At 39.4% G+C, this 25,869-nt stretch overlaps 1 pseudogene; it reads right to left on the bottom strand.

Moving 5' to 3' along the window:
* Positions 1 to 490: 490 nt before the first annotated feature.
* Positions 491 to 25,869, bottom strand: part of LOC126018572 (heterogeneous nuclear ribonucleoprotein L-like) — a 40,835-nt pseudogene continuing 15,456 nt past the window's right edge.

Below are 25,869 nucleotides of genomic sequence, written 5' to 3'. Positions count from 1 at the left end.
TGTTTTGAGAAAAAGTTAAAATAAAATGAAATAAAGATACCTGGTAACTGTAAAAGTGTGTATATATAGCTAATGAAATGTATATGAAATATACAGATCATTTTATATTTTCTTGTATGGGTGTTTTCCATTGCTAAAAATATAAAGTATACAATTGTATTATAAAACATTACATCAAAGTTTTGCATATATCTTCCTATTAAAATATTCTAAAATATATACTTGGCTGCCTTATATTAAAGTTGTTCTGCAATAACTGTTTGGTTCGATTTTTTCAGCTTATTATGTTTTTTTTGGGTGGGGCATCGGAGAGAAGTGTTTATTTTCAAACTGTTTTATTGAAATGTGCCTAGAGTACGCAGGCAGCACAAATGAATGAACAAGGGGGAAAAATCACATGTACAATAATTTCCAAAAGTGAAGGTTAATCTGGGTTTCTCAGTTCCCCTTCCCCTCCCCCTCTTGACTTTTAGCATTTCCATTAGGTTAAATGCCTCTAACCTAGCATTTAAAAAAAAAAAAGGAATACAGGAACTTTTGCAGAAAGGGAAAAAAATAACCAGCATAAAGGAAAAGCAATGCTTTCCTGCTGGAATGGGAACTACTTCCTAGGTACCCAGTTAGGAGGCGTGCTGAGCAGTGGAGAAACACAACTTCAGGGTGTACTGGTATGGGCCATATGGGTTTTTCATCTGGTAATGGTTCAGGAAGCCCAAAGTCTCCAGGGCATCTCTCTTGGATTCCCACTCCAGCAGCCCTGAGGAGCTGCATTCACTTTTGCCGGAGATGGATGGCCGCTTTACTCCCAGCTCATCACAGACCTCAAAGAAGTTCTCCTCAGTCACTTCCAGGGGGGCATTGAAGAAGTGCAGCACATTGCTCGGGTGCTGGATACGATTCTTGGCCGCCTGCTCTGGAGTGGAAAAGCAGTTGTTTCTCGACTCACTAAAGTCTTTGTAACTGCAGGAACCGTCTTCTAGCCCATACGACTGGCCGGGCATGATGGCAGGCTGCTTGGAGACACACACGTTCAGCTTCTGCCCGAACATGAAGTTGTTGTTGAGGTGAGTGATGGCACGGTCCACAGCGTAGCCATCAGCCATCTCTACCATGGCAGCCCCAGGCTGCTTTTCATGAATTTGACCTCCACATTGCCATACAGGCAGAAGACATTTCAAACTCGGTCACAGTTCATCTTAGACTGGTCCAAGCCATAGACCATGAGCACGGGGCTGTCTGCGTGAGGGCCATACTCGGGTGGTGGGGGAATGGTGGGGGTTCCCATACTGGGGGCGGTAGCGACCCCCAACGGGTGGGCCCATCCTTCGCCCTTCCTAGTGAGGTGAGGGGGCATAGCCCTCATCATGGTAATGGCTGTGCTACCCACCGTGGGGCCTCCATATTCCGCAGGATGACCTCCCAGGAGAGGGGGCTGTCTCTGGCGTTTGTTGGGGTTGCTGCTTGGGTCACCTTGTCCACTGAGATTGGGGTTAGTGTAGTCCCAAGTATCCTGATCATTCTTGAACACATTCAAGTGTGTAACTTTGCATACTCAATCTTCAGAGTGCAGCAGCCTGAGTAGATGTCAGCCCGGTTGAGGGAGGCCTTGGCCCATTGGGCACTCTGCACGGAGTCAAATTCCACCAGGGCCTGGACTCCATTCTTGTGGAAAATGACGATTCTCTGGACAGGGCCACAAGGGTTACAGATAGTGTACAGAACATCCATAGTGATGGAGTAGATGGGATTCAAGATGGTGCAGAGAAGCACACTGTTGACACTCCTGGAATCATCCGAGTCTCCAGGGCGGGAGATCTGGCTGGTCGAGTAATTCACAAAAGCAGGGTGACCAGCGATGTAGATTTGGTTGTCGTTCATGGCGTTGCAAGCCCCCAACAATCTTCAAACTGCACCAACGCTTGTGTTATTCTAGGCATCACCACCACATAGCTGATGGGTCCAAATTCCTGCAAGGCCTCTACAAGATCAGCTTCTACCACACCATCAACCAGGCCCCTGATGTGGACGACTGGGGAAGCGGGGGTTTTGTGCGGGTCATTGTAGTTCTCCCCGACTCCACCGCCCCCGGCTCCTCAGCCACTGCAGATGCCTCCGTGCTGGTCACCGGTGTTGTCAGTCTTGAGCCACATAAGGGCTTGGCCGCCCTCACTGCAGCCACCACCGCCTCTACCATCCGCCACCACCATCTTCACCATCACTCCAGAATGCCTCTGCTGCTCGTCTGGCTGCAGCCTCTGCTCCAGCCGCCAACGCTGTTTCTCCAGCTTATTATGGTTTTACAGTGGCTGAAGAAATAAGGATGAGAAGCATAGAATTCATGACTAGGCACTATTACTATAATAGTACTCTAACAATTATGATTTATATCATATATATATAATAACAAATTCAAGGAAAGTTAAGATGGATCACTTTCCCCAACTTTAAACTGTATTATAACGCTATGTTCACTAAAACAGCATGGTACTGGAATAAAGACAGACCCTCAGAACAGTGAAATAGACTTGAATGTTCAGCGAAAGCTTCCCAGACATACAATCAATTAATATTTGATAAAGGGCAAGATATGCAGAATGGAGCAATGAAAGCCTCTTCAACAAGTGGTGTTGACACAACTGGTCAGACACTTGCAAAAAAAAGTGAACTCAGATCTCCTTGTAGCACCATGCACAATGGTCAAATCCTAATTGATTAAGTACCTTGACAACAGGCCAAAACCATAAGGTATATAGAAAAACATGTAGGTAAGACACTCCATGACATTTATACTAAGGGCATCTTCAGGGAGAAAACTGCACTCTCCAAACAATTGGAAGCAGAGATAAACACATGGGACTATATTAAGCTGAGAAACTTCTGTACATCAAAGAAAATAGCCCCAAGTATACAAAAGCCAGCCACAGAATGGGAGAAACTGTTCACCCTATACTCATCAGATAAGGGTCTACTATAAAAATATACAATATACTGACACAAATTACCAAGAAATAAACATCTAACCCATCAAAAAATGGGGAGAAGAAATGAACAATTTCTCAAAAAAGAAATTCAAATGGCTACAAGGCACATGAAAGTAAAATGCTCCACATCGCTAATCACTAGGAAAATACCAATTAAAACAAAAATTGGGTAGCCTCTCAAGCATCAGAGACTGGCACACATCACAAAGAACAAGAAGATTCAATTCGGGGGGGTGGGGAAGTTGTGAGAGAGAGGAACTCGTATTCACTGCTGGTGGGAATGCCATCTAGTCCAGACTTTATGGAAAACAATATGAAGATTCCTAAGAAAAAAAAAAACCCCGAAAAATGAGCTCCCATATGATCCAGCTCTTCCTTTTCTACTAGTATAGCCTAGGAACACAAAAATGCAATTCGAAAATGTGTTCCTCATGCCTATATTCATTGCAGCACTATAATAAATAGAGTCAGACTCTGGAAACAACCAAGATGCCCTTCAACAGATGAGCAGCTAAAGAAACCGTGGTACATATACACAATGGAATCTTATGCAGCCTTCAGGAGGGATGAAGTCATGAAATTTTCCAATACATGGATGTACATGGAATCTATTATGCTGAGTGAAATAAGTCAGAGGGAGAGAGATAGACACAGAATAGTCTCACTCATCTATGCGTTTTCAGAAAATTAAGGACATTATTATAATAATTTGTAGAGACAATAGAGATGAGGGCCAAAAGACCCGTTCACAATCTGAAGTGAACCACATAGAGTGGGGAGTGTAGTTTTGAAATAACAACACTAACAACTATCATGACCATCTTAATGAGTCAGTGAAGTAGAATGCCTTTCTTGAATACAGGCAGGAGTTGGGTAGGAGGAGTGGGGGCATTGGTGATGTGAATGTTGCCCTTTTCCCTAATGAAGAGGGTGTTCTGCTTATGACTGAAACCCAACTACAATCATGCTTATAAGCATGGTGCTTAAATAAATATTTTATATAAAATGTAATATTCATAGAAATGCTTCATTAAAAATATTGAAAATCAAAGTGTCTAAAAGAAAAAGGTGAGAGAGAGGGCGAAAGAGAGACAGAGAGAAAGACAGAAATCATATGGAGTGCCTGGAATCCAGAGTAGTCACGTGCTAACGGTATCTTAACCTTTTAATTATTAACCTGACCTAACATCATAGAAAGTTTACGAAAAGGAAAGTTTATTCCTGTTCCATGAATTATTCCTTTTAGCTGTGGAAAATCAAGAAACAAAGGAAGAAGCATTTTATTACTTCTGCTTCTAGACATTGATTGCTGTAACTCAGGTGTCTCAAACTCGGGGCCCATGGGCCGTTTGTGGCCCTCCGTACAACATTTTGTGTACTGTGGCTAGCCTTCAAATATCGCAGTATTCTCGGTTATTCGCTTACCAAATAATCGCAATAAAAATAGCATTAGTTAGAAAAACATGGTATTAAACATTTGCTTACCCCGAGCAGTTCCCTTAGGGTTATGCAAATGTTTGATGAGATTTTTTGCAATGTTTTTTCTTACTACTGCTATTCTTACTGCAAATCTTCGGTAGGCCAGATCCCTTTTGAGGCTTTCCCTCATCCCGACTTTGCCTCCTGCAGCCCACAGGTAAATTGAGTTTGAGACCCCCGTTGTAACTCATCAAAGAGTTCTGAAAGAAAGTCATTTCCTAAAGTGCAGCTAGGTGACAAAGATGGTTGTATGATTCTGTAAACCCCGACTGGCCAGCAGGGGGCGCGGTCCATAAGGCTTTGGAAGAGGCTGGTTTCAGAGTACTGGAAGCCTGAGATATTTGGGAAGGGTTATCAGCAGGTGGCTGTGAAGAGTTACTCTACCACAGCAGGGAACAGTTCAGTGAATCAAGTCTTTGGGACAGTCCTGTCCTGGAGTCCTCGATGTCGTGAATTTTTCACTGATTCGTACTGACCCTTACTGATTGCTTACCTCTCTAGCCCAATTTCAAAGGGGTGTCTTCGTGAGAGCTATTGCTAAATTCTCAGATATATATTGTACATGGCATAAAAATCACTGTCAAGAACAGAACATGAACATCCTCATCTTCATCCTTCTCTCTCTTCCTCCCTCCTCTTCCTCCTCCGACTTTTGATTTGTCCTTTAATTTCCTCTGAAGCTTAATCCTGAAACTTAACCATTTCACTCAACTAAGGCTGAAAGTCCCAGCACATGAAAGTGAGTCTTTGGACACATCCCAGGAGAAATCTAGCTCTTCCAGTCGCTGCACTATGAGGGAGGGTGACCCAGATTCCACCCTTTTTCTGAAGATCCTTTGTTAACTGCAAATATTATATAATAATGTGAAGATCCGTACTTCTGGCACAGCTCCCTTAACTCCACAGGGCCATTTTGGAGAAGAATGAATAGGGCAGCTCTTCTTTTTCTCACTTTACTTTCAGAAAGCACCAGTGACCTCTGTGTCACCCTCTTATTCCCATTTTTTTTAAGTTTTGGTGGACTCTGGGGAAGCTGGCCAGGCAGGTTTCCTGTCAGTGTTTGGCCAGGGCAGAACAGGGCAAGGAGTATCCAGGGGTGCTGACAGCCAGGATTAGTGATAGAGAATGTGAGCATCAGGAACCACTGTAGAGGAACAGAATCCTAGGAACATTGTGGGGAACCGGAATTATGCCCACATTGCAAATACCTCTACAGTATGGGAGAAAAGAGGGCAAGATTTGATTAAAGCAGTTCAAATTCCAGAATAAGAGTCCTGTAGATTATCTAGTTTATGGGTCTTTGAAATACCAAGCTGCTCATACAACCAAGCCTTGAATATGAAGGCCTCCCATCCTGTGATTTTCTTTTTCTAGGCTTTCTGGTATCCCGTTGTATATTTCTATTCTAGTCAATTCTCCCTTTGAGACGATGTCCCAGTCCCCCAGACTTGACGACTTTGGGGGAAACCAGTAGTTATGTATTCTCTACCGTTATGACTCACTCAACTCTAAATTGATATGGAGGTTCTGACGAGATAGTACAAGGTGAATGCATTTGCAGAGCATATGTCTGTGCTGGCCAAGACCCTCACTGAAATACCCACCAGGGCCAGGAGTGATGTCTTAAACAGCCAGTAGTAGTCCCTGGGTACCACCATGCATGACCCAAAAATACAAAAACCAAATAGAAAGTAACATAACAGTATGTTGATATGGAGGAGCATGTCTTCAAGTTGAAAACCTCTTCCCCCAACTTTAAATACTATTAGAGTGATGTTGCAAGCAGTAAGTCGTCTGCCTTGTCTGCACTAGCCTAGGACAGACCATGGATCCACCTGGAATGCGATATGGTCCCGCCAGCCAGGACCGATTTCTGATTGCTTATCCAGGTGTAACAACTAAGCATTAGTGGGTGTGGTTCAAAGACCAAAAAATTGTATTACAAAGCAATAGTCATTAAAATAGCATGCTATTGTAATAGAGACAGACTCTCAGATCATTCAAATAGACGAGTTTCCAAGTAATGTTATCCAGACATTCAATCAATTAATCTTTGATAAAAGGCAAAAATTGCAAAATGGATCAAGGAAAGCCTCTTCAACAAATGGTGTTGGGACATCTGGTCAGCCACATGTTAAAAAACCTCAAATACCCCTCAAACACCATGCACAAAAGTCAACTAAACATAGGTTATAGACCTTGATATCAGAACCCAAATTATAAGGTATATAGAATAAAACATAAGCAAAACACTCTATGGTGTGAGACTAAATGTGTCTTCAAGGAGGAAACACCACACTCCAAACAAGTGGAAGCAGAGATAAGCAAATGGGACTACATTAAATTAAGAAATATTTGATCTCAAAGGAAACTGACTAAGACTCAAATTCCACCCACGGAATGGGAGAAACTATTCACCCAATACCTTTCAGATAAAGAGGATCTACAAGATACAAGGGACTAACAGAGCGTAACAAGAAAACAATCTAACCACATCATAAAATGGGAAGAAGAAATGAACAAATATTTCCTCAGAGATGAAATGCAGATGAACAAAATGCATATAAAAATGTACCACATAATTAATCATCAGGGAGATGCAAATCAAAACAACAATGAGATGTTATCCCATGCCATAGAGACTGACAAACATCAAAAAGAACAAGAATAGTTAGTGCTGGCATGAATGCAGGGAGAAAATAACTCTCATTCACTGCTGATTTTGAAATGCCATCTAGTCAAGCCTTCCTGCGAAACAATATGGATATTCCTGTAAAAACTGGTAAATGAGCTCCCATATGATCCAGCAATACCACTATTGGGGATATACCCTAGGAACACAAAAACATAATACAAAAATGCCCTCTACACATCTCTGTTCATTGCAGCTTTGTTTAAAATAACAAAATCTAAAATAATCCAGATACCCCACAACAGATGAGTGGGTAAGGAAACTGTGGTACACATATAAAATGGAATACTACTCAGCTGTTAATAAAAATGAAGTCATGACATGTGCCTATAGATGGATTAACATGGAAACTATTGTGTTGAGTGAAATGAGTCAGAGGGAGAGAGAGAGAGATTAGTCTTACCCATCTGTGGGATTTAAGAAAAATGAAAGACAGTATGATATTAATACCCAGAGATAATAGAGATGAGGGTTGTAAAGACAAGCCCATGAAATAAGGCTTAGCACAAAGAGTGGTGAGCACAATTAGAGAAATATCTACACTAAGGTTATTAATTGTGAGATATAAGTGTTATAAATGAGCTAGAAATAGAATGTCTGTCTCAAAGACAAAAAGGGGGTGGGAGAGGAGGAAAATGGGGGAACACTGGTGGCGGAAAGTTTCACTGGTGAAGTGTGGTATACATTTTATAAATGAAACCGAACTATGCATTGTTTATAACCATATGCTTAAATGAAGATATTATTTTAAAAATAACGAAAGAAAAGAATATCCTGAGGGTAGGAATTATGGTTCTCTTTCTAGGAAAACTTTAGTCGTTCTATTGGGGGCACACAAAGCGGTACTTAGGGGCTATACCTGGTTCTGTGCCCAAGAACCACTCCTGAAAGCATCTTGTTCATGGCTGTGCTTGGTTCTTTCCTTCTGCCTTCACCTGGAGATCGCATCAATCTCCCAACAGGGAGTTAGGTAACGTTGCAGTACCATATACGTCCCGCAGAGGGCGGCACTCCGTTTCTATTTCAATTTTTTTTTTCTTCATTTTAGCACCATGATTACATACATGATTGTAGCTGGGTTTTGTTTAATAATAAAAGCTAACAGCTCTTTAATATAATAAAAAAAATTATGTTTATCCTAAAAGCTCCATGCACAATCTAACCCCCAAAGCTTTATTTAGCAAAGTTTATCTCCATCATTGATGAGGAGCCTAGAAATGGGAATAATTTAACCTGTGGATGTGATTATTGATTATTGATATTGATTATAAGCACTATGACCTATCCCATTAGGGTCAGGCCAAAAAGTACAACCTTTCAATAGGTTAAATAGGTTGATGGTATGAGTGCAATTGGAGACATTGTTGTTAAGAAAGTGTGTACTTGGGGGATACCTGATCTATAGTCCTAGATAGACACTCAATCATAAAACCCATTTTCACAAAATAATTGTCCCACAGAAAACAATAATTTGTAACAATAATAATTTGCTTAAAAGAAGACAATACATTTTTAAATAAATTAAAAATGTTATTCCAAGTAATACCCTGGTAATGCCAGCAAAAGACCTGTAGCAGTCACTCTCACTGAAAGTCCCACGTTCTCTGGAATATTTCTGGGTGTCTCTCTCTTGTGTCAAGTTCTAATTATATCTTGCAAGATACAATCAGTGCCCCCCCCAGTACTTGAATCATGTGATAAGACCTAACTCCATTTATATGAAGCTTCTTACTTGTAACCTTGTGTGCCTCTGCTGGTGCCTCAGACACCTGTGGACACTAATTTACAAAGGGAAGAGAAACGTGTACTGAGTAACTCTCAAACAGGGCCAAGACTCAGTTTTTCTAGTACTCTATTTTTATCTAGTACTATAAATGTGAAATCCGTTTATCCCAAACATGCTCCACACAGAATTTAATCCCGAAATTTATATATAGCAAACTTTATCCCCACCATTGATAAAGAGCCTAGATATTGGAATAACATTACATGAAATGTGCAGCCCCATTTTAATTTGAAGTGCTAGGACCCATCTCAATCGTGTCAGGCCTAATGCTAAAACATTTCAAAAGAACTCCAAAGTCTGTCTATGAGTGGGGGTCACTGGTTAGGTGGTGGTTCCTCTCTCTATTTCTAATGTGTTTTGCTCATAACGTCGACCAATACTGTGTTTAGTCCTATTTTATATTAAGCCTCTTTACCACACCCCATTCACCACCTTACAAAATCCCTTCTATCCTCTTCCCCACAACCCTGATCCCATAGGTCTCCTAATATATATTGTAAAAAGTGAATGGATATATAGGATCGAACCTGTCGCCAGCCCTTAGGGCCTTAATGGGTCCAGGTTGGCTTTATCTGCTGACATTGACCAAAGACGGATGCATAGCCGAAGTTTGTGGGTGATTCTCCGGGTGGGGTGGGGCAGAGAGTACATGCATCTTGGACTCAAGTTCTCTACCATTCGAGTCCATTGCCCATCACCAGACCTCCAACTTGAGCCCCTGCCGGAGTTCAGAGATCCGAGAAGGCCAACATCCATTATTGTCTATGCTGTTGTGGAAACTGCCCATCCAGAGCCCTCCAGCTAAACCCCCTGTCTGAGGCCATTGGGCCGAGAAAGCCCTAGGTTGAAGGCAAAAATCCACCCTGACAGAACTGACTTCGACGATCTCCTACATAGATTAATTTTATAATTTAATTTAAAATGAATCTCATACAGTTTCTATACCACTTTATTACACACAATCGTTTACCTCAATACCTATTTTCTCCGAAGAGTCTGCCTGGGTTGGCGTCCAGGAGGAGGACTAGGACCAGGAGGAGGCTACGGCAGGAATCTGCCCTGCCTCGGGGGTCTTGCCTGCAGGGTTATCTTTTTGCACACAGGCATCAGACTGGGCATCTCAGGTTCCTTTTTGGGCCGGAGGGACAGGACGGGGGGCGGGGGGTGGTCGGGGAAGATGGGAGGGTACCTGGGTTAAGAATGGAGACGGGGTAGGGTGGCAGCAGGATAGGGGAGAGGAATCAAAAGGAGTTGTTTGGGGAGAGCCAATTAGGGAAGTGGTGGTGAGGAAGTGGTTTGCAATTTGAGGGAAGTGGGTAATAAAATTAAGGGTACGGGATATATCAGGAGGGGTAGGGGCAAGGGTAGTAGTGGGGATTTGAGGGAAGTGTAATCTGAAAGGTGCGGCATCTCTAGCAAAATGAGCCTGAGGTTCGGCTGAAGTGCGTTTACTTCCCAGGACATCATACATCATATTGTGACGATGATGCCCCTTATGACGTCCCCTTGCACTCACAGGACAAGCCTGTCTAGCCAGTTATTTTAGGAGTTTCTGATCAGAATGGTCATGCAAAGAAATAAGGTGGAATTTGGGGAGCGGTAATGGCACCAAGCTTTCTTTTCCTATTGGGCCTGGGAAATAGATTATCCTAAATAGATTCCTGTTTGAGAGATGTTTCTAGTTAGATACATTAAGCATGGACCTCTCTGCTCATCTCTAGAAGATAATTACAAGAAAATTAATGATATAATGTGGAGTGGATGAATCATTGATATTCCATGTAATTTTCAACCTTTTATGGTGGTCTGTCCATTCACCTGCCCATTGGGGGCATGCAACTGATACCATGTCTTAGTATGTGTTAAGAGAAACCAATTTTGGTTGCCTCATTGTTATGTTTTAAAGCATTTTCCCGTTCAACTAGTCTTTTATCGAGAAAGTGCAAGTGTGTGAATTTTAGCACACCCTGCAGTTCACAGTGTTGCAAGCCCCCAACAATCTTCCAACTCCACCAATGCTTGTCTTATTTTAGGCATCACCACCACATAGCTGATGGGTCCAAATTCCTGCAAGGCCTCTACAAGATCAGCTTCTACCACACCATCAACCAGGCCCCAGTGGACGACTCGGAAAGCGGGGGTTTTGTGCGGGTCATCATAGTTCTCCCTGCCTCCACCGCCCCTGGCTCATCAGCCGCTGCCGCCAACTCTGTGCTGTTCGCGAGCTTTGTCAGCCTTGAGCTGCATAGGGGCTCAGCTGCTCTCACTGCGGCCACCTCCGCCTCCACCGCCTGCCGCCACCATCTTCACCATCGCTCGGGACTGCCTCCGCTGCTTGTCCTGCTGCTGCCTCTGCTCCAGCCGCCTATGCCGTTTCTCCAGCTTAGTATGGTTTTACAGTGGCTGAAGAAATAAGGATGAAAAGCATAGAATTCATGAGATAGGCACAATTTTGTGTATGTTATTAGTATAATAGTACTCTAACAATTATGATTTATATCATATATATAATAACAAATCCAAGGAAAGTTAAGATGGATCACTTTCCCCAACTTTAAACTGTATTATAACGCTATGTTCACTAACACAGCATGGTACTGGAATAAAGACAGACCCTCAGAGCAGTGAAATAGACTTGAGTGTTCAGCAAAAGCTTCCCAGACATACAATCAATTAATATTTGATAAAGGGGCAAGACATGCAGAATGGAGCAAGGAAAGCCTCTTCAAACGTGGTGTTGACACAACTGGTCAGACACTTGCAAAAAAAGTGAACTCAGATCTCCTTGTAGCACCATGCACAATGGTCAATTCCTAATTGATTAAGTACCTTGACAACAGGCCTTATCCATAAGGTATATAGAAAAACATGTAGGTAAGACACTCCATGACATTTATACTAAGGGCATCTTCAGGGAGAAAACTGCACTCTCCAAACAATTGGAAGCAGAGATAAACACATGGGAATATATTAAGCTGAGAAACTTCTGTACATCAACTGTATTACAACACTATGTTCATTAACACAGCATGGTATTGGAATAAACACAGACCCTCAGAGCTGTGAAATAGACTTGAGTGTTCAGAGAAAGCTTCCCAGACACACAATCAATAATATATTTGATAAAGGGGCAAGACATGCAGAATGGAGCAAGGAAAGCCTCCTCAACAAGTGGTGTTGACACAACTGGTCAGACACTTGCAAAAAAAGTGAACTCAGATCTCCTTCTAGCACCATACACAAAGGTCAAATCCTAATTGATTAAGTACCTTGACAACAGGCCTGAATCATAAGGTATATAGAAAAACATGTAGGTAAGACACTCCATGACATTTATACTAAGGGCATCTTCACGGAGGAAACAGCACTCTCCAAACAAGTGGAAGTAGAGATAAACACATGGGACTATATTAAGCTGAGAAACTTCTGTACATCAAAGAAAATAGCCCCTAGTATACAAAAGCCAGCCACAGAATGGGAGAAACTGTTCACCCTATACTCATCAGACAAGGCTCTACTATAAAAATATACAAGATATTGACACAAATTACCAAGATATAAACATCTAACCTATCAAAAAATGGGGAGAAGAAATGAACAATTTCTCAAGAAAGAAACACAAATGGCCACAAGGCACATGAAAGTAAAATGCTCCATATCGCTAATCATTAGGAAAATACCAATTAAAATAAAGATTGGGTACCCTCTCAAGCATCAGAGACTGGCACACATCACAAAGAACAAGAAGATTCAATAGGGGGGTGGGGGACGGTGTGAGAGAGAGGAACTCGTATTCACTGCTGGTGGGAATGCCATCTAGTCCAGACTTTGTGGAAAACAATATGAAGATTCCTAAAATAAAACAAAACAACAACTCTGAAAATTGAGCTCCCATATGATCCAGCTATTCCACTCCTAGGAATATACCCTAGGAACACAAAAATGAAATTCAGAAATGTGTTCCTCATGCCTATATTCATTGCAGCACTATTTATTATAGTCAGACTCTGGAAACAACCAAGATGCCCTTCAACAAATGAGCGGCTAAAGAAACTGTGGTACATATACACAATGGAATATAATGTAGCCTTCAGGAGGGATGAAGTCATGAAATTTTCCTATACATGGATGTACATGGAATCTATTATGCTGAGTGAAACAAGTCAGAGGGAGAGAGATAGACACAGAATAGTTTCACTCATCTATACGTTTTCAGAAAATTAAGGACATTATTATAATAATCTGTAGAGACAATAGAGATGAGGGCCAAAAGACCCGTTCACAATCTGAAGCAAACCACATAGAGTGGTGAGTGTAGTTAGGGAAATAACTACACTAACAACTATCATGACCATCTTAATGAGTCAGTGAAGTAGAATGCCTTTCTTGAATACAGGCAGGGGTTGGGTAGGAGGGGGTGGGGGCATTGGTGGTGGGAATGTTGCCCTTTTCCCTAATGAAGAGGGTGTTCTGCTTATGACTGAAACCCAACTAAATCATGCTTGTAAGCATGGTGCTTAAATAAATATTTTATATAAAATGTAATATTCATAGAACTGCTTCATTAAAAATATTAAAAATCAAAGTGTCTAAAAGAAAAAGGTGAGAGAGGGAGGGAGAAAGAGAGACAGAGAGACAGACAGAAATCATATGGAGTGCCTGGAATCCAGTTGTAGTCACGTGCTAAAGGTATCTTAACCTTTTAATTATTAATCTGACCCAACATCATAGAAAGTTTATGAAAAGGAAAGTTTATGCCTGTTCCATGAATTATTCTTTTTAGCTGTGGAAAATCAAGAAACAAAGGAAGAAGCATTTTATTACTTCTGCTTCTAGATATTGATTGCAGTACTCAGTCGTCCCAAACTCGTGTCCCAAGGGCCGTTTGTGGCCCTCCGTACATTTTGTGGCCCATGGCCAGCCTTCAAATATCGCAGTACTCTCGGTTATTCGCTTACCAAATAATCGCAATAAAAATAGCATTAGTTAGAAAAACATGGCATTAAACATTCGCATACCCCGAGCAGTTCCATTAGAAGTATGCAAATGTTTGATGAGATTATTTGCAATGTTTTTTCTTACAATGTTTTTTCTTACTGCTATTCTTACTGCAAATCTTCGGTATGCCAAATCCCTTTTGAGGCTTTCCCTCATCCCGACTTTGCCTCCTGCAGCCCACAGGTAAATTGATTTTGAGACCCCCGTTGTAACTCATCAAAGAGTTCTGAAAGAAAGTAATTTCCTAAAGTGCAGCTAGGTGACAAAGATGGTTGTATGATTCTGTAAACCCAGACTGGCCTGCAGGGGGCGCTGTCCATAATGTTTGGGAGGAGGCAGGTTTCAGAGTACTGGAAGGCTGAGATATTAGGGCAGCTCTTCATTTCCTCTCTTAACTCTCAGAAAGCGTCAGTGACCTCTGTGTCACCCTCTTATTCCCATTTTTTTTTTAAGTTTTGGCGGACTCTGGGGAAGCCGGCCAGGCAGGTTTTCTGTCAGTGTTTGGCCAGGGCAGGACAGGGCAGGGAGTATCCAGGGGTGCTGGCAGCCAGGATAAGTGATAGAGAATGTGAGCATCAGGAACCACTGTAGAGGAACAGAAGCCTACTAACATTGCAGAGCATATTTCTGTGCTGGCCAAGACCCTCACTGAAATCCCCACCAGTGTCAGGAGTGATGTATTAAACAGCCAGTAGTAGTCCCTGGGTACCAACATGCATGACCCAAAAATACAAAGAGAATGAAGATGGCAACTCTGATCTGAAAACGGCCAACAACCTAGTTAGTCTCTCAGATATGGAGTTTGATAAGAAATAAGGAGGATGTTCACAGAACTCAGAGAAAGTATGGAACAGATCACTAATAAGAATCAAGAGAATATGAAGATAGAAATCAGAAAACTCCAAACTGAAATATCAGGTCCAATTACAGGTCTGAACTACTCAGTAGACAAATTGAAGGACTCAATGGAAAAGCTCTCTGAAAGGGTAACAGCAGGGAGGATAGAATTAGTGAGCTGGAAGATGTGATGCATAACAACTCCATACAGCAGAAGAGATTGGGAAAAAGCCTTAAAGCAAATGATCAGACAATGGAAAAATTACTCAAAAAATAAACAGATGAAAATAGAACTCTTTGATAAGCTCAACAGAAACAACTTACAAATTATTAGAGTCCTAGAGACCCAGGAAAAAAATCTCCAGGTAAAATTAATGGTCAAGAACATCACTGAAGAGAAACTACCAGAGCTAAAGAATACATGTAAAGAATACATATACATATGCTCAAAGAATACCAACTAAAGAGGCCCCAGGAGAAACACCCAAAGATGCATCCTAGTCACAATGACAAACCCCACAGAAAGAGACAGAATACTGAAAGCAGCAAGGTAAAAAAAAGAAATTACATGGAAGGGAGCATCCTTGAAATTTACAGCAGACCTATCACAAGAAACACTCAAGGCCAGAAGACAGTGGTGGGACACAGTGACAAAACTCAATGAAATAAATGCTTCGCCTATAATACTGTACCCAGCCAGACTCACTTTCAGGTTTGAAGGAAGATACATGGCTGCACAGATAAACAACAGCTCAGAAACTTTACAGTCTCAAAACCAGTCTTAAAAGAAAAACTTCAAGACCTACTTTAAGACAAGACTGACCATCAGACACACCAAACTTCGACACAAGGATGGCACTATATCCCATGATAATTCTTTCTCTTAATGTCAATGGACTAAATGCACCTGTTAAGAGACACAGAGTGTCTAATGGATCAGAAAACTCAATCCAACCTTCTGCTGCCTACGAGAAACACACCTGAATAGTCAGAATGAACATAGACTCAAAAGAAAAGGCTGGGGGAAAGTCATCCAAGTAAGCAACACCCATAAAAAAGCTGGAGTTGTCATAATAATATCTGACGATGCAAACTTTACACTCGGAAAAGTTGTAAGGGACAAACATGGACATTTTATATTAATCAAGGGATATGTACAGCAGGAAGAAATTATTCTCCTAAACATATGTGCACTGAATGAGGGGCCAGAATAATATTTAATACTATTGTTGACAAATCTGAAAAAGGATATCAATAATGTGCTACAATTTGATAAGGGAAGGTAATTCTTGCTGAGATGATTTTCAAAGTACAGAAATTAGACTTTTAACTAGACAGGACCTTTCTTTATGATCAGAACTGTCATTTAATATACAGCATAGTTAAAGGTTGGTAATCACATTTCCCCTTTTCTGAGAAAGAAAATGTTGAGTGCCTCTGAGTTCAGGTACTAAAGTGTTGCGTATTAAATCTCATTCTCTATTCTGATTGCTTTCTTTGTTGTTGATAAAGCTTCTTCACCACAGTTAGAAATACAGAAGGGGTCAGAGCTGTGCCACAAGCAGTAGTGTGGTTGCCTTGCACGTCCTAACCTAGGACAGACTGCAGTTCGATCTCTGTGTCCCATATGAGTTTATAGCAAGAAGTAACAGCTGAGCATCACCGGGTGTGGCCCAAAAATCAAAAAAAAAAAAAGATACCAGCCTTATAAAGTCCACTATAAATATGAAGTGGTGTTATTAATTAAATGAGTGTTTACTAGATCATATGACAGAGCTGACTTATGAGTTCCTGTATACACAGAACAAGCCATATCATAAACTTTTTTAATTAAAGGAAAGTTATATGATCATATCTAGATACAATTTTGTCATTTGACATATTTCAATGCCAACTTGTGGTTTATATAGAATATTCAATAGAATAGGGGATGCCTGGTTATGTAATATGCCTACCACCAGCTCAGGTCTCAAGATCACCCACCCAGGCTCTAAAATGGATTCTCTCTGTCACAAGAACATTCCTCATTGATTGGTAATTAGGCTGCTCTTTAAACTTCTTTAAATATAAAGTGAGCTAATGTGCTTTCCAGGTTTACACAACTATCCTTTTACTATGCATTTCCACAAGTCTTTTTAACCTTTCCTCTATTATCTGGCAAAGACTGGTAGTTCTATTTAAGGGGAGGGGCGTTTGAATGGACGGGGTGGGGGAGTTAGGCCACACTAGATGGCACTCAGGGATTACTCCTGAGTACTTATTTCTGAGATCAGAAATCGCTCCTGGCAGGGTCAAGGAACCATATGGGATATCAGAGATCCAACCTGCTTCTGTCCTGGATAGCCACGTGCAAGGCAAATGCCCTCCTGTTGTGCTTCCATTCTGACCCCAGACTGGTAGTTCTAATTCCTTAGCATAGGTCAAACATGTTCTAGGCTTCCAGCAAAGGTCCACCTTTTCCCTGAGTTTCTTGTAAAGAAATTATTGCCTATATCTCAAATAACTCTTCTCATAGAAAAAGAAACTCCTCCATAGCCGACTTTTAACCATATTCTTCATAATTCATATCCTCAGAATTTGATTTGATAAATACTTATCTGGGCCCATCTAATATTTGCTCTCTTGTGGCACAGAACTTTTCTCTCCTGGAGAAGACAAAGATCTGAACTGCCACTAGCAGACACTCTTGGCAGGCAGGAGAATTGCTTTTGTCCTGAAAGTCCAATTTAAAATGGCATATCACAGTATCCACTCTTTTTTTAAAATGAAGTAGAAAACTAAAGCAAAGGAGGAGTCCACACAAAATTCAAAATAAGCATTACTTCTATATGGAAGGAATAGGAATTTTATTAGAAAGGGCACAAGGGGGTCGGCAAGGTGTTGCTAGAGGTTAGTTGTCTGCCTTGCAAGCCCTAGCCAAGGAAAGATTGCGGTTCGAACCCCCTGAGTCTCATATGGTCTCCTCAAAGCCAGGGGCAATTTCTGAGCTCTTAGCCAGGAGTAACTCCTGAGTATCAAACGGGTGTGGCCAGAAAAACCAAAATCAGAAAATAAAAAGGCACAAGGAATAATTCTTAGTTATCAATAAGATTTTATTTGCTTCATTTTGATTTAAGGGGAAGACCATGTTTTATTATCTCCTATTATGTAATATTATATTAATAATATTATAGTATATTGTATTTTATATTGCAATCATATTATGCTATATTATGCTATATTGTATATTATTAGATTATATTTACTATATTCATTATCATATGTATTATGTAACCAAGAAAAATAATAAAATAATTCAAAAATTAAATTCAATAAAAATAACCACTTCTCCAAAGAAATGTTTTTCTGTTTTGGACTTTGTTTGTTTGTGTGTTTTGCTTATCTTTAGCTTTACTTTTTCATATTATCCAGCTGTATTCAGAGCTAACTCCTGCTTCTGAGCTCAAGGATCATTTGTGGTAGTGTTGAGGAACCAAGTACGCTGCAGGGAATCAAATCTGGGTCAGCAGCTCCCAGGCCCCCAAGCAGTGCATAATGCTACAACTGGCAGACTAGTCTGTTTGGATATCTGAACATATTAATTTTGAACAACTTTATAAGTGTTTATTGAACATGAGGAGATGGGAATTTCACATACATATGTTGACAGGATAGCCCTATAGCTTTTTCATTTCTTCTTTGAATCAACGAGATAAGATTCACCATTTAGGGACAGTCCAACTGCTTATAGTTCCAGTTGTTAGCTGTCATCTCTTATAAGGGCAACTTCCTGCCTTATAAAAGAAAAATTACATTGGAAAACGGTTGAAAATTAAATAAGAATATATTAAAATACATAAATTTAAAAGAATGATTTTAAAATTAAGAGTACTTTAGTTAAATATAAAATTAAAAAATAAGAGTATATTTGAAATAAGAGTATACCAAGACTTATGCACCAAAGAAAGAAGTGATGATTTCAAGGCCAACTTCATAGAAACAAAATGAAAAGGTTTTTGGGAGCCCATACCCGGTGATTCTCAGGAATTACTCCTGACTATGTGCTCAGACATCGTTCCTGGGAGGCTTAGGGGGCCAGATGGGACTCCTGGGATCTAACTGTGGTCAGTCCTGGGTCAGCAACGTGCAAAACAAAGGCCCTACAGCTGCGCTATTGCTCTGGCTCCTCAAAACAACATTTTAACTTTAAGACTGAGCTAGTGAGGGGCCAGAGTGATAAAACAGCTATAGGGCATTTGCCTTTCCCAGAACTGATCCAATTCAGACCTAGGTTAGATTGCCAGTATCCCATATAGTTCTCCTGAGCCAGGAGTGAGTTTTTAAATAATTTACTTAAAGAAAATGCATTACATAACTGATAATACATTTTTAGGAAGACCAAAAGCAACATGTTTTTTTTAAAAAAAAATAGAAATTTAAAGAAAAAATAAAGAGATGGAAGAGAAAGTTAAGAATATTTTTGAAAACTATTTACTCACAATGAATTCATTGAAGCAACAGCAGAAAGTTTAGTGAGCTCTAGTTTATTTTTTTTTAAAGTTTAAGAGTTAAAAAAGAAACACAGCAATTAGAGTGTGAGAGTGGCAATTGTTGTTTGCATAGGCCCAGCAAAATATGGGTAAAATGGAAAAAATAGCCTTGTCCTAAATACAAAGAGAACTTATCCCTGATGTTTTCTGGCATAAGACAGACTCTGGACTCCAGGCATACTAGGTTGTCCAACCCCTGAGTCATTCTCTGTGGTCACGGCGAAATTTTTTTACACAACAGCTATTGTTATCCGCTTTCTGCCCTTAAAGATTCTGGTTTCTGTGCCAGAAGGATTCTGATTTCTGTGTGGTTTCTGTGTTTCATCGAAGTCAGGATGTGGAGCATCCTCTAGTTTCACCTCACTATCAGATGCAGAGCATCCTACCTGCAAGTAAGTTGCTGCTGCCCTGAGTCATCTGGGTGTGAAGGGAACACTGCCAGGATTGATTTCTGAGCACATAGCCAGGAGTACCCCGAGCCTGGCCATAAAAACCAAAAAGAAAAAAAAATATTGAGCTAGTGAGATACAGTAAGGGTGATTTAGATAGGAAGCTGTCAATGTGATAAGGACATCTGTTTTTATCATTTGCAACATAGTGTAGCCCCCTTCCCTCATAAGCTAAGAGGGACACAATTTGTTTATCTTTTTTAGGGGGTATGGCGCCCCTGTATGCTCAGTGGCTAGCTTCGACTCAGTGTCTGTGACTCAGTCCCGGTAGTTCTCAGTGACTATCTGGTGCCAGGAATCCATCATATGAAAGCATGATTTATCTAGTTGAGCTATCCCTCTGCAAATACAACCTAGCTTGATAATTGCACACTTCTAATGTAGTCACAACAGAAGATTTATGATTAAGTTTAGTGCTTTCTTATTAGACAAGGAGAATATTTTTTAAAAAAAAACCTAATGTTTTTATTTAAACACCTTGATTACTATCATGATTGTAGTTAGGATTCAGTCATAACAAGAACACCCCTTAACTGTGCAACCTTCCTGTCACCAATGCTTCCCATCTCTTTCCTCCCCATCCCCTGCCTATACTTAGTACAGGCTTTCTACATCCCTCATTCACTGACATTGTTATGAGTGTTCTCAGCATAGTTATTTCTTTAACTGCGCTCACCACTCTTTGTGGTGAGTTTCATATCTTTAGCTGGTCCTTCTAGCCCTCATCTCTGGGAATTATTTCAATGTCTTTAATTTTTCTTAATATCCATAAAAGAGTGAGACTATTCTGTGCCTCTCACTCTCCCTCTGACTAATTTTACACAGCATAAGTTCCATGTACATTTATGTATGGAATATTCTAAGCATTTTCAATGATCCACTAAATTCAATTTTAGCTTTACATCAAAACATCATGGAGTAAATGATTAAGGCTTAGAGACTCGAACTTATTCTCTTCATGTGTATTTCTTTTTTTTTTTAATAAATTTATTGTGAACAAAAGTGACTAACAAATCTTTCACAGTAATATTTAAGGTACATAGTGACAATGAATCAGGGCCAATTCCTCCACCAGATTGTCCTCCCTCCACCCACTTTTCTCAGTATGTGTCCCATATCTCCCTCCTTTGCCCCCAGGAATGCTAGTGTAACTAACTGTTCCCCTCTGTGTATAGCTTGTTGTAGATAGGGTCTTGATTCTATTGTTGTTGACTTTGGGTTTGGTGTTTAAGTCTGATCATTTTTATTCCACTCAATGTTTATACGGCTGTTTGGTCCTGGCACCATTCATTTTTATTTTCCCCCTCAATTTATGAGGCAGAACAAGATGATTCAAGTTGGGTGGTTCTGCTGGAAGAAGATGAAAAATAACAAAAAGAACAACAAAAAAAACCAAACAAGAGTAAAAACTACAAAAATGGAAGCAGTAACTACCAAGAAAAAGAAAAAGCACCCAGCAACAAAAGAAGAAATTACCAAATAAAAATCTTAAGGATGAAAAAGAAAGTGAAGGAAAAAAAAGAAGCGAAAAGAAAAATGATGAATAAAAAGAAAAATAAAAAAGACAGGAGTGCTGGTGTGGCAATGTTTTGTGCTTCCTTTATTTTTATTATTATTTTTTGCATGGGCACAGTATATATCGAAAACCTAGAAGAAAATGTCTTCCTGAATAAAAGCTCAGGAAAAACCCAGGTATAGAGATTGTGTCACCTGTCATTCTTACTCCCAAATGCACCAGCAATATAAAATGACACCATATGCTTTTGAATAGGCACAGTATAAAAAGTGGAAACATTATGCACAGAAACAAGATCTTATCTTCTCAAGATAAGAATGTATACTTTTTACTATACAGGGGTACCTCCTACCCTGAACATGTTTCATGTGGACCCAACTTAGACTCCATAAGATTGGATGGTGATCATCCAACTCCAAACCCCGGAGATAGATCTGATATAGTTCCCTGTAACAACAGCAGAAACCAACCTCTCTCTGGGGCATTCCTAATACCTCTCTGGTACCAACTTGAGCCAGTTTTAATATGACATCCTGACAAGGAGGAAAGGACAACAACTTGATCTAAGAGTAGGTTGTCTTATCTCACCACCTAACAGTAAGATGAAATCAGAAGACATGTCATCCTTTGATCTGTGCAAAAACCAAGAGTGGTAACTACAGAAGACTGATTTTGACAACCATGAATGGGCAGAATTATACTGGGACCAAAAATCAAGATCTCTCATTCCAGAGGTCCAACTTTGACAACTAAAACTGAGCTGAACTTTTGGAACCATAATGAAGACTCTAGCCTAGGCTTCAGCCTAAGATCTGAGTAAAAACTAAAAGCACTTATTTCAGAATATGGTACAGAACTTTAGAACTATAAAGAAAGACTTTATCCTAGACTTTATTCTTTGACCTGTGCAAATAACAAGATCTCAAGTTACTGAGACCTGATTTTATCATCCACAACTGATCAGAAACTTTCCTGGCACCATAAAAAGACCTTGGGGTGTGGCAATGAGCATGTACAGAGCCAGTAGTTCCCATGGCAGTATGATTTAAGGGCAGAGAAACCCAGAATGATTTAGGCCAAGGGAATTCACTTTTTTATTTCCCCAATACATGTGTATTTCTAATTCTCAGGACTCTCTGGCATTTACCTTGTCTGCCAGTACCAAGAGACTACTCATGCATAGTTTATAATCCTACACCATGTCAAATTAGAGATGGAGGGGAAAGTGCAAACATCAGACCATATCAAGAAAGAATCCTGAAGAGTGACTTGTAGAGGTAAATGTTTACAATTATCTCAAAGGAATAGTGCTGCATCTCATAGGATTTCATTAGAGCACTCAACTTAGTTATATTAACTCTAGAGTGAATAACTATATCCCCTGATCTACTGTGAACCAATTTTATTTTCCAAGGCAGCACTCTAGATCTCCTAGCTTCACTCTAAAATTATATTCTTTAGAAGGACAAGTCTACCATTATTTCAGGTTGCTAATACCTGAGCATAAACTTGTTTTTATTATTATTATCTTCATCATCATTATCATCATCATTACGTCAACTTTGTCTTTCAAATATAGGCTTTCGAATAGCAAGGTCTTGAACTTGGACTTAATATCAATGGGATTTCATTATTCTAGAAATATATATGTGTAAGATAGAGATATTCAGACATCAATTTTAGAGCACAGATTTATGGTTTGGGAGGCATTAATATCTAATAGTCTTTTACAATTTTCAAAGTGTACTAATATACTTCCAAGTGTTTCAGATGACTGTTACATTGATTCCACAAATGTTCTAAGTCTCTTTTTGAATGTGAGGCTTTAGAGATGAAAGCTAGTACATTAATCTACTGTATATGGCAGTTCTTTTAAATTCATTTCACATTTTCTCACTTAAAGGAACTTTTTGAAATGATAAAAGACCAAGGACTTCAAGGTGGTTCTGGGGATATGGTATTATTTTTTCAGGAGAAATGATTTTAATTTCAAAGTCATAATTTTGTCATTATATATGAGGAAAATTGGTATATAAAATCCTTATATAAAAGATGAACTCTAATACTTATACATTTTTCTGGATATTCAAAATGAGTTAAAATCTAGGCAACATATTTGTTTTAGTCTATATAGTCTCTCACAATTTTAGGTGTTGACTAAAAAGTTTAAAGTAATGACTTTTATGTATATATGCCTGCTATACAAATATAACCATATTAATATATTTCTAAAGAAGACAGGACTGGCTCTAAAGATACTTAAGATCCCCAAAGATTGGTGCTTATGGCATGTACATTGAGGTTGGCAGAAATGGGAGTGGTCACAAGGGTACCTCAGCCTGTCTCATCTACTTTCCCTTAGAAATTACATTTTTATATTCTTTGTACTTAAAAAATGTTACAAATGATCAATGACTTAATTTAATGAATGCAATATTAGAATTGGAATATATTGAGGAAATGTAAAGGAAATCTGCTTGCCTTTTCCAATATATTAATATTTTATTTTTAGGAAAAGCAAATTAAATGGGGCCAGAGTGGTGGCACAGCAGTAGGGCATTAGTCTTGCACCCAGATGACCTAGAAGGGACCAAGGTCCAATGTCCTGGTGTCCCATATGTTTCCCCAAGCCAGGAGCAAAGCCAGTAGTGACCTCTGAGTCTCACATGGGTATGGGTCAAAACTAAACTAAAAGGAAAGGAAATAAAAAAAAAATCCTCAAACCGAGGTCAACAGTGCCTGTTTAAGAGAACTATCTTATCTTATTCTCTTGAAATCATTGTCCTTTTTTGAATATTAATGAGGGAAAGAGTGACAAGAATAACTTAGACATATATGTCTGGAGAAAGGGTCAGCTCTTGGCAGTAGGATGTTAATTTACATCCCTTAATAAATTTAGCCTCCTTACTGTGCTCTAGTTCTCACTCTTTCCCACTTGTCCACATACTCCCTTTTAAATAAAATGTTCTTTTTTTGAGGAGAGAGAGAGAGAGAGAGAGAGAGAGAGAGAGAGAGAGAGAGAGAGAGAGAGAGAGAGAGATATCTAACATCATGGACTTTTCAAAAAGCTTAGAGGGGCCCCAAGGGCAAGCCAAGGTAAGAGACTGACAATCTTCAGATAACTAAGGAGACTCAAAGGCTAGGTAGACATACAAAATGAATAACAATGGACCCATGCCAAAGGTTCAATGGCTTGTGATTTGCAAATTGATAAGACAAGAAGTTTAATAATGTTGCATGATAATGGCTGCTCCCTCTCAACTGGGTAGATGGTAAAGATCTAATATTGCTGTAGGAGCAAGCAGTTCAGCTTGCTGGAGAGAGGTGTGTGCACATTCACTCATAACAAGTGACTCTGAGGATATAGAGATACTGAAAAATGGGAATGCAGTTACAATTTTAATTCGATATAAAGGTTTTAATAATTTTCTGAAATGAAGACTTCAAAGTACATAGTTGGCAGCATTCAGGCCTATAATTCCCGTGTGACAGTTCAAATTTTCAGATCAAACTTTGCCCCTGGCTGCATGCTAAGGGTAAAGTAAAATGTCAATTTCTTTCCTCAGTGATCTCAAGTATCTTATTTAGGCAGGTGTGCTGAATTCTCTTATTCTGTAGTGGTTGGCTGAAAAAAATTTATTTATTAAATAGATGCTTAAAAATTAGCAGCATAAACAAAATTAGTAATAAAGAGAATAAATCAGCGTAAAAAATGTACATAAATATACAGGATAAAATTGTAAAGAAGAATATGTGTAATGTATATTAAAGGAGATTAAATGTTAGCATATGAGTATGCTGTCATTACTGATTATTTTCAAAAATGTTTAATTTATATCTGTTTTACATAAGAGATAATTTGTGTGAGAGACCATTTTCCTCCATACTATAATTGTTTCTTCCTGCTGAATATACGTATGGATTTGTGATTAGTATTTGTGATCCTGAATTACTTACATTAGATGTCTGAAGTGCATACATTCTATGGCAGTCTACTGGAGAGAAATAATAGGAAATTATGTGGTAAATTAAATTAAAGGCATCATGCAGTTTCTGCTATCTCCATTTTAACTTTTCATTTCTCCCTATAGCTTGAGCAAACAGACTGCCAAAACACTCCTTTAATATGTAACACCTTAAAAATCTCTTTAAAACTAGATAAATTTTAAGAAAGCAGACAGATTATATTGATCAAAGTAAATTACATGTCATTTACTATTCAATGGATTAGTAATTTTTAGAGGCCTCATAGATCATGTATCTATGTAAATTTTCTAAAACTATGTGTCACTTAGTTTTATATTGCATGGGTATACTTAGTTTTAGTTTTTCATTAAAACTACATACTCTGAATTTTATTCAGAATATTTCATGTTTTTAGCAACAAGGTGTGGTGGTTGTAATGAAGAAGACTGATAAAATCTGCCAAAGCTTTCAAAAGCCGAAGTTTGATGAGCTTCCGTCATTAAATTACGCCTTCTAAAAAAAGGATGAGTATAAAAATTCAATATTCCAATTTAATCCAAATCAGGTTTACAGTGAGGAAAAATAAGATGGTGCTCAAGTGAAAAGGATGATCAAGGAAACCAAAGATAAATAAGA

This window comes from Suncus etruscus, chromosome 9 (genome assembly GCF_024139225.1).
Source record: "Suncus etruscus isolate mSunEtr1 chromosome 9, mSunEtr1.pri.cur, whole genome shotgun sequence".
NCBI lineage: Eukaryota > Metazoa > Chordata > Mammalia > Eulipotyphla > Soricidae > Suncus > Suncus etruscus.
This window is presented reverse-complemented; position numbering and strand designations above follow the sequence as displayed.